General features: G+C 41.3%; 1 protein-coding gene across 2 annotated transcripts in view; it reads left to right on the plus strand.

Moving 5' to 3' along the window:
* Nucleotides 1-11,227, plus strand: part of LOC126253205 (uncharacterized) — a 599,715-nt gene that overhangs the window by 97,908 nt on the left and 490,580 nt on the right. The window lies entirely within an intron of this gene.

The following is an 11,227-nucleotide window of genomic DNA, read 5'->3' on the forward strand; positions in this document are numbered from 1 at the left end:
AAACCCCGTATGCACTTATAAGCCAAAACATTATGGCCACTGTCCACCGCGATGTTGGATGCCCCTTGGTGGCGTTGCGGGCACGTGAAGCGGTAACAAAAATATGTAAGCGGAGCAGACACGGAAGGGGGATCACCCTATCGAAGATATGGGCTGTAAAGGAGGGAATCCATTGAGATAAACGACTTTGACAAATGGTAAATTATTATTTCCAGGAGCCTATGAAAGAATATCTCTGAAACGACGGAGCTGGTTGGTTGGTTGATTTAGGTGGAGGGGACCAAACGGCGAGGTCATCGGTCCTATCGGATTAGGGAAGGAGGGGAAGGAAGTCGGCGAGTCCTTTCAAAGGAACCATCCCGGCATTTGCCTGAAGCGATTCAGGGAAATCACAGAAAACCTAAATCAGGATGGCCGGACGAGGGTTTGAATCGACGTCCTCCCGAATGCGAGTTCAGTGTGCTAACCACTGAGCCACCTCGCTCGGCACGGAAGTGGTCGAATGTTTACGTGGTACTGTCGTCAGTACCTACGCAAAGAGGTAGAAGGATAGTGAAACTACCGACAGGTGCTAAATGGTTGGTCGTACACGACTCTTCACAGAATGTGGGCTTCGAAGGCTTGTCGGCTCTGTAAAGCAGTATAGAAGGTAGAAGAATAATGGCATCTCTGCCGGAACAGCACGATGCTGGTGCACGTACAAGTGTTTCGGAGCACACCGTTCATTGTACATTGTTGAATATGGAGCCTACGTGATCACATGTCGACCCATCGACATGGTCGATTACGACTGCAGCGGGCCCGGGATAATCGGGATCGAACGCCGCTCAATGGAAACGTGTCGTTTCTTCGGGTGAATCACATTTTTTGCTACACTAGGTAGTTGGTGGTCTCCACAAACGCCGTGGCCAAGGTGAACGGCGGCTCGAAACGTGCAGTGCGTCTGTGACACAAGCTGGTGGGAGCAGTATTGTGCTATGGGAGACATTCTCCTGCGCTTCAATGATACCTGTGGTAATAGCCGAAGACATGCTGACAGCTGCGGACCATTTGTATCACTTCATGGTTGATATCTTCCCCGACAGCGATGCCATTTTTCAGCAGTATATTTGTCCGTGTCTCGGAGCCAGCACCGTGCTGCAGTAGTTTTAGGAGAATGATAGTGAACTACGTTTATATCACAGTGACCAAATTCGCCTCATGTAAATCCCGTGGAACCCATCCGGGTCGCTGTCGAGCGCCGTCATCGCGTACACAAATCAGCGACCCGTTATTTACCCGAATTACATGACCTTTGCGTAGGCATCTCATGCCACATATCTCCACTAACCTACCAACGTACTATCGGATCCCTCATACGCAGAATCAGTGATGTATTTCATTCCAAAGACGGACAAACAAGCCATTAAATGGTTCAAATGGCTTTGAGCACTATGGGACTTAACTGCTGAGGTCATCAGTCACCTAGAACTTAGAACTACTTAAACGTAACTAACCTAAGGACACCACACACACCCATGCCCGAGGCACGATTCGAACCTGCGACCGTAGCGATCGCGCGGTTCCACACTGTAGCGCCTAGAACCGCTCGGTCACTCCGGCCGGCCAAGCCATTAAGCATGTGGGCATAATGTTTTGGCTCACCAGTGTATGTCAGTATATCACACAGTAGTTAACATGTGCAGATGGATGAAACAGTTTCTTCAGAAAGACTGTGTTCAAATGATTGGCCTGAGAATTCTTCAGAGAAACAGATTAGGAAGAATGCATCACAGCTGCTGGACAGTATGAGGTCGGTTGCTACTCGTTCATCTGACTGCAGGAAGATAAATGTTCTCATATCCATGCTAATGCAGCCAAACGGCCTCCACTTCAAGAACGTTCATCTATTTTCAAAAACACGATTACTGCCTAAATAGCAGCTACTTAAGGATATACTTTCAGGTGTTGACAGTATTCGACACCCAAAGCGACCAGTCCTGCCAACTGAAAGGGTGAAGCCTAATATAGTGTTCACATTCGATGATGTCGGAAAGGAATACCAATATTAAATACACAAACACTTCCGTTTCCGCCGCCATAGAGGTGACATATCTTCTGCCTAAAAAATGTTCAAATGTGTGTGAAATCTTATCGGACTTAACTGCTAAGGTCATCAGTCCCTAAGCTTACAGCCGGCCGGGATGACCGAGCGGTTCTAGGCGCTACAGTCTGGAACCGCGCGACGAATACCGTCGCAAGTTCGAATCCTGCCTCGGGCATGGATGTGTGTGATGTCCTTAGGTTAGTTAGGTTTAAGTAGTTCTAAGTTCTAGGGGACGGATGACCATAGATGTTAAGTCCCAAAGTGCTCAGAGCCATTTGAACCATTTTGAAGTTAAGTCCCATAGTGCTAAGAGCCATTTGAACCATTAGTGCTAGTTCTGCAAGGTTCGCAGGAGAGCTTCTGTGAAGTTTGGAAGGTAGGAGACGAGTTACTGGCGGAATTAAAGCTATGAGGACGGGTCGTGAGTCGTGCTTGGGTAGCTCAGTTGGTAGAGCACTTGCCCGCGAAAGGCAAAGGTCTCGAGTTCGAGTCTCGGTCCGGCACACAGTTTTAATCTGCCAGGAAGTTTCAGTAGTCTGTATGTTGACGCGAGAATTGAGACGCTCAGAGGTAGTATTAAACTTCATACACCTATAGTTGAAGCCCTCAGTAATATAATCAAATAATTAAATACTTATTCTCAGACTATTTTGAGATTAATCAGTGAGCTGATGTAACTGAAAAGGAGACAAACAACTTAACGGTATGGGCTGACATAATTCAAAAGAAGGCAAACTCGAGGGTGTATAAGTCGTACACTGTTTCCCAAGTCTGCTTAGTGTACAACAATATGTCATCAGAAGATAAAGTGGTTGGAACGTGTAAGGCTATCTGAGAGAAACCGAGATTGCTCAGGTTAAGGCTCTTGTGAAGAGACCAGTAATTCAGAGACAGTTTAAGGCCCGTCGCACAATCTCTCGAACGACTCTTTAAGGATGCAGAATATGAGGAAGAAGATGTTGTTGGTGATTTCATTAAACTTTACAGTGGTAGTGGTAGTCAAATAGAAAGAACTTACCGCTTAAGAAAAGAAAAACAATATTCCCCGGATACTCAACCTATAAATCTAACCAAGGATGCAGTACAGATCGGAGACAGAAAATTTGGAAGAATACCTGCTTAACTTAATCTAATATTCTAAAAACTTGGAAGAGTCGATAGCCATTCATTGTAAGATATAGCAAATCATGGTAAGATATAGAGAATTATTGTCATCTATTACATATAACAGAGGAGTAGGAGCGAATTTCCTCAGCAGTCCTAAAAACAAAATATTATTATTAAAAATGCGTTAGCAGACATTCAAAATAATAAAGTTAATGACAGCTCTCCCCAATACATTTATTATGACGACCCAAACGAAATGGTTGAACGAGTACCGGTGCTCATAGAAACGGCAGTTCGGAATACAGCGCATTAGAATGATATTATTCCAAGAGTTTAAAATCTTCGAGAAAGATGTATCACTGAGTAATTATGGAGGCAGATGTTTGGGAGCTCCATAAACCAACACGCAAAACATTCCCACATAGGCAGGCTATAATGCGAGGTTTGAATGACGTATGGCAAGTAGATCTTACAGATGCGAGGCAATATTCGAGGCAGAACATGTGTTTCAAATACACTTTATGATTGTTGAACCGTACTCGAAATTTCCCTGGATTCTGCAAATGAAAACAAAGATGGGGAAGGCAGTTGCACAGATGCTGGTTTAGAGAACCGGCATTTGAAGCTGAATGCCGGACGATCCTACTGCCGCCAAGATACATCACGCGTGAGGATCACGAAGGTAAGAGCCGAGAAATTAGGGCTCATACGGAGACGTAGAGACTGTTATTTTTCCCTCGATCTATTTGCAAGTGCAACAGGAGAGGAAATGACAGGTAGTGGTACAGGGTACCCTCCACCCTTTCAGCAATTAATTCTGTAGCCAGCAATGAGGCAGCTATCACTAGAACAGTGAAAATTGCGGAAAACGCGCAGCACCAGCTTAACGAGGTCAAAAGACATAATAGATACATATAACCCGAGGCTATCGGGAAATGACAATTTTTAGAACCTCACGAGAAAGAGTCAAACAGACCACTCATAAATACTGACCTCTACAAATTCATCAGAACGTTCCCTATCGCAACATCTTGTAAATTGTTTTTGTGGTATACACTACCTTAGACTATGAGGTAATGTAATGCATGTTGAATTGTAAATTTGAACGTTGTGGGAGGACCTGGGGCTCACTGGATTTTATGTAGTAGAATAAAAACCTAAAATGGTGTCTATTAGTTTGATCCTCTCGGCGAGTTACAAATGGCTCTGAGCACTATGGGACTTAACATCTACGGTCATCAGTCCCCTAGAACTTAGAACTACTTAAACCTAACTAACCAAAGGACAGCACACAACACACAGTCAAACCAGAGGCAGAGAAAATCCCTGACCCCGCCGGGAATCGAACCCGGGAACCCGGGCGTGGGAAGCGAGAATGCTACCGCACGACCACGAGCTGCGGACTCGGCGAGTTACAGCCTCCAGAAGAATTATGCCTCCACTTTATCTGTAACTTTATAGTTTACAAGTTTCTTCGCTACCAAAAGTTGAATACATACCTCTACAGACACCTATGTCTTGTGTTCATCGTGGTGGCTACAAAGATGATATACAAACAGTAATTCAGCACCTCAGTTCGTCAGCTGAACTTGAGGAATGATATCACACATTTTGACTTCAAATTTTCAATCGGCAGTGTTAAGTGTGAATTACTTATCACCAATCGAACTAAGGAATGGGACTGAGTATGGCACTTACAGGTTTATATTCGTACGCCAGTATAATATAACTACACTCGTGCTCATAAAAAAATGGTTCAAATGGCTCTGAGCACGTCTGTGGTCATCAGTACCCTAGAACTTAGAGCTACTTAAACCCAACTAACCTAAGGACATCACACACATCGACGCGCGAGGCAGGATTCGAAACTGCGACCGTAGCGGTCACGCGGTTCCAGACTGAAGCGCCTAGAACCGCACGGCCACACCGGCCGGCTTTGTGCTCATAAATCAAAGATAATTACATAATGTGGTCCCACACAACGTGGCACTGCAGAAAACTGGCGCTAATTGCATAGGCACATAGGGAACACACACGACACACATCTATAAGTCCACGGTATTGGTGATAAGTTGAGAAAACTGCCCCGAAACACATGTGCTACAAAAGTGATTCAAATGGCTCTGAGCACTATGGGACGACAATATTAATATAACTACACTCGTGCTCATAAAAAAAAGTGGTTCAAATGGCTCTGAGTACTATGGGACTTAACATCTGTGGTCATCAGTCCCTTAGAACGTTAATTGTTTGTTCTTCTGCAGATAAAGAGTGCTGAAATTCTAATGCCAGTTGTACATTTTCATCCTTTAACATTAAATAGGAATTTTGAACTTCAATAATTGCGTCGTGTTGTACCAAAAAATTCGTACCTAAAATAACGTCTGTTGTCAATAAGGGAACATTCCAAAAATTTGAGTGAAACGTATGACCTGCAATACAAAATGATAAGTGTGTCTGCAACTTTACATCTACTCCTTTACCAGATACTGCTCCTTTTACTTTAGTTTTGCCTAATGGTAACGTAGGATAGGTATTCTCTTTGTTACATTCGTTGAAAGTTTCTTCATTTATGACTGACATAGGTGATCCAGAATCGATTACTGCTGAAAATTTGGATGATCCAATCTTTACTTCAATGACAGGGTGTGAAATGTTTTCTCGAATAACTGGTTTTTCCTGCAAAAGAGTGTCTCGAATGTCGCCAAAATTAATAACATTTTCGTGAACAAGGTTCTGTGTGACAAAAGTATTGCTTGCGTTGTTGGAAGATGCAACCTGTATTGTATGTAGTCAAATTCTTTCTGACGTGCTATTATTTGCGGGAGGATGCTGTGGCATTTCGACTATTTGTACTGTTCTGTTATTTCGTCCTGACGTATTACGTTCGGGATGATGCCGACTGTCTGGTTCATTCATGATAATCTGTTGTTGCGGATGATTTTGCTGCAGGTAAGACCGACTGTTATTAAACGTACGCTGAAAATTGTGCTCATTACTTTTACGTCTGTCACGATAATCATTGCTATATGGCGCATTGCGATATGAGTTGAAATGGTGTGTTTTCTGTACGTACTGATTTCCTTCTTGCTGTGCGTTACTATTTGGCGGAGCCGACGCTATACGTGTAGGCGGCGAAACATTAAAGCTTGGTTGACCTTGCACATTACATTGTTAGTTAGGTATGCTAACCGGCTGGTTTTGTTGCTGTTGTTGGGAAAAACCTCTATTGTTACCAAAATGTGTCTGCGGTTGCTGAAAATTTTGACGATACTGATGATTAAAATATTCTGTTATTTAAGTTCTGGTGGTTGTCGTTCCTGGAGCGTTTATTACCTTTGCTATTGAAATAGCGTGGCTGATCGTAATTACTGTATATTGGTTGGCCTTGGTTATGATGTGAAAAATTTTAGTTTATGAAGGAATAATCTGATTGCTGAACTTCCAAAAGCTGTAACAGATCTCTGAATGCCGAAATATTTTCTTTCTGCTGACCCGTTAAAAGTGATACTCTTAACGATCGTGGTAATTTAGAAATACATAATTGGATAAGTGCAGATTCACTGTATGGCTCACTTAAGTACTGGTTTTGTTGGACCATGTGTTCAAAAAATTGCGTGACAGTGGAAAAATTCGGTAAACTAATTAATTGATCCTTGATTCCGCGCTGTGTCGTCTTCGACCAATACGCTGACAGAAAAGCATTCTGAAATTCTTCTACCGAATAGCATTGTCTCGCGATCGGTCTCATACGAGTTGCCGGTTCGCCTTCCAAAAAACTGCAAATAAATTCAAGTTTGTGTGCTACGGGCCAAGTTGGTGGAAAAGCAAAGCTGAATTGTTGTGTCCAATCCAAGGGGTGAATCTGTGTTCTGTCATTTTTAAATACTTTAAATTTCCTAACGGATAGAAAGTGCTTGTAATCAAAAATTTCGTCTCTGAATGTCTGGACAGGTTCAGGATTGTATGCTAGTCTGTTTGTCTGTGACTGTTCGGAATCTAAGTCACGAAGTCTCTGTAAAGTACCTAAATTATACTGGCTGTGTGAGTGTGAGAAATGTTCCGAAAATGGCGTGTGCTGTGCCGTGTCAGAGGCTGAAATATTTTTCATCTCCGTCAACTCGTGCTGTAAAGTTGACAATTTTCTACGTAATGTATTATTGAACGAACCTATCTCACTGATCGTCTGCTGTAAATTTTGAAATTCGGGTGCTTGATTAAACGAAACAGGTGACGTATCGTCTGATTTGGTGTCATTATTACTTTCGATAACGTCAATACGACTGGCCAATTCATCATATTTTTCAGTCCCTACTTTTACCTGATCATCGTTTTTAGTATCACAAGCATTAATTTGTTTTTGTATTTTACGTGTGGTTTTGTTCAATTTTTTAACGTCTGCTTTGATGGCATCGGGATCCTGTATTAGTTCCAACTTTTCAAGTCTGTTGGTCATTGTCTGAAAGTCTAATGTGTGTGTGTGTCTGTGTTTGTTTTAAGATCGGAGATTTTATCATGCAATTCGGTGTTCAGCTGTTTGATTTCGTCCGATACTGTAGCAATAATGTTGTCTACGATTGTTTTTGCTTTCGTAAACAATTTACGCTTATCTTCCTGTCTCTGTGCAGTAATTGTTTCCATGACTTGTTGCTTTACTTTATTCTTTTCCTGTATAAATTTACTGTAACGCGTTTCACTGTTTTGTAGGTGGTGATTAAAACGTTCGTCAATTGGACTGTTTTGTTGTTCAAATTTCGTATCTATTTTCGCATCCAGTGTGTGTGAAAGTTCTGATGACATTAATTTAAACTCGTCGCGTAGCTGCGTTGCGTTTTCAGAACATTGTTTAGCGACTGCACTAATTTCGTTGTGGCTGCATGTGTATTACTTAATTCTTGTGCAACAGATCTAATTTCTTTAGTACTGTTCCTAGCACAAGTCTGAATTTCCTCACGTAATTGTTCTCTAGTATCGTGACATTGCACGGCAACGGCTGTAATCTGTTCACTAAGTTGTTTGTTCTGTTCACTTAGGTTGTCTTGTTTTTCATTCGAATGTTTGGAATTGTTGTCTAGTTTTTCATTAAGTTGTTTGTACGATTGATTAATTTGTAGCAATAATGCCATAACATGATCCATGCCAATATTACCTACTCTATTCTCTGTGCTGTGTGATGATGTATCTGCATTTGTCGCGTTTTGTGTAACCATTTGGTCATTTTCTGATTCTTGAAAAAGTTCGCCAATTGGATGTGCACTGTTGGTCACTACACCGAAATCAAATAAATCTGATGTATTAGCCGGCCGCGGTGGTCTCGCGGTTCTAGGCGCGCAGTCCGGAACCGTGCGACTGCTACGGTCGCAGGTTCGAATCCTGCCTCGGGCATGGATGTGTGTGATGTCCTTAGGTTAGTTAGGTTTAAGTAGTTCTAAGTTCTAGGGGACTTATGACCACAGCAGTTGAGTCCCATAGTGCTCAGAGCCATTTGAACCATTTTGAATCTGACGTATTCTGACTACATTGTTCATCTTCGTGAGAAAAATTTATCTGTTCACAATGCAAATTTTGCAAACCGGGTGTGTCAAACTGGGCAGCGTTCATTGAATCGGAACGTGCCGCGTCATCAATTGTTAAATTTACTGTGGACATAATTGAATTTGTTTGCCCATCATTAGAATTAAAATCATTACTGCTGATCGGCAGGCACTGATTATCTGTAATTAGAGGATTATCACTATTACACTGAGTGTCGCAAGAATTATCGGTCAAATTATTAGAGTCGGCTGTTTCACTTATTGCACATCGCGATGTGCTGTTAACAGTTTTTCGCGGAATTTTCACTAATCAAAATTAAGCACAAAATGAAACAAAGACAAAGCAAAAATGGAACAAACACAATTAAAACAAAGAGCAATAAATTGCCGATAATCTATGAAAGAAAGAGTGACAAATTAGTAAATGCGTTGCGCCAGATGCAAACTACATTTAAGTAAATAAGAGCAGATATATGACTACTTCTCAGAAATTCACAAAGAAATACGATCCTGGCCGGTTGTCGCCAAGTGTAACATCCCCACAAAATATATTTCAATAATATGAATATGATTCTAAATTAGTGTAACCTCAAAAAAGAAAATATTAACATAAATAATATTCACGTTTAGTGTTAGCTCAAAACAGAAAAATTCCTAAACCTCTCAACAATAAAATTATAATTACGTCGTTCACATTCAGTGTAACGTCCCAATAAAAAAAATTAATTCAGTAACCTGGTAATAATATAATGTAACTAACCTCTCAATTAAACTGTCGCTCAATTATGACTTTTCAATAATTCACTGTGAATTTAACCTGGTAAATTTTGGACGACAGCAGTGCTGCATCATGGCCCTGAAAGATCATTCACCGAGCGAGGTGGCGCAGTGGTTAGACACTGGACTCGCATTCGGGAGGACGACGGTTCAATCCCGCGTCCGGCCATCCTGATTTAGGTTTTCCGTGATTTCCCTAAATCGCTCCAGGCAAATGCCGGGATGGTTCCTTTCAAAGGGCACGGCCGACTTCCTTCCCCGTCCTTCCCTAATCCGATGAGACCGATGACCTCGCTGTCTGGTCTCCTTCCCCAAAACAACCAACCAACCAACCAAAGATCATTCTGAATAAAAAAAGGAATAACTCTTACCTCGATGAAGTCGCCGGATATATTTGCTCTTACAATAAATTTTTCCGGCACAGCTCTGTGCAATGCTGGCCGATATATCTCTCATTTATGAAAGGAAGCAACTGATTTTTTTTTTTTTTTTTTTGCAACAGTCGGGATGATCATGGATGGGAGAAATTAGTAAATTCTTTAAATTGAAATGAATGGTCGTTAAAAGTTACTTTTTATGAGGAAGATTATTATTACGAGATTTTTAAAACATTTACATGCGACTTGAGATAACATTACTACATATGCGCGAGTCTGCTTTTTACCTTATACATTAATACTCAGGCTCCGACATCGCTGCACCGCGACCGGGCCAGCCAACACGATACACCAGACCAGACCAGAGCAGACTCCAGACTAGCAACAACTTACTGCTACAGCTACACAGTTCCTACTGCAGTCAACACTGCTCTCTGGTCAGAGATTTTCTTATACCTTGCATATCGCAGGCAGCGCATGAGCAATACATCGAAATTACATCTGCTCGGACCTCTTACAAGGTGTCAACCGTAGTTCAAGTGCATTAATGTGTAAATTCATCAACTCTCCAACGACAACATTATTGAAAGTGCTACAATGTTTCTCAGCTCTTGGAAGAATGACATGCAAGATAAATATATCAACTGTAGAAGAAAAATAATCTATGTGATATATTTTATTACATATTTATGTAAAATATTAAATTATCTTTGTAAATATTGTATATATAGGTTTTAGTTACTTTTTCCAGTGTGATGAAAAAATAGTGGAAGGTCCGTATGAAAACAGTCTCTCTAAAAAAAGGAAATGAAACTAATAAATTTAGGTTTTAAAACTGTGGTCATCCATTTTCTTTCATTACACCCTACCGTAAACGTAATTTTTAACAATGTGCAGTTACATGTGCATTGCACACATGACCTTCAACAAGAATTGGTGCATTTACACTTTTTTTACAGTAGGCAGATATACATCTGCGTAAAATGTTCAGTTTCACAGTAAACAGACACATCTGCGTTACACACCTTGAAGAGATATATTTGTACTTCGTTGAAAGTGTGCTGAAATGTGAACACCTACATGTAAAGTCAGATACGCTTAGCATAGATGGCGGCTGCAGAGCGGTTGCAGAGGTGGAATTTTCTTAAAAATAAAGAAAAATCATCCCTATCTTTCCCCAGCATAGCACAAGTGGACTGATCGGTACATTGGGGAATTAGACTTTAACTAAAACAAGCAATATGTGTGACATAGGGAAAAATTTAGAGGCCATCTTGAAATCTACAAGTGATCTTACTGCTACAAATTACTCAGTTGTGAGTAATTAACAGCCTAGGGGAAACATG

Source organism: Schistocerca nitens, chromosome 4, assembly GCF_023898315.1.
Source record: "Schistocerca nitens isolate TAMUIC-IGC-003100 chromosome 4, iqSchNite1.1, whole genome shotgun sequence".
Classification (NCBI taxonomy): Eukaryota; Metazoa; Arthropoda; class Insecta; order Orthoptera; family Acrididae; genus Schistocerca; species Schistocerca nitens.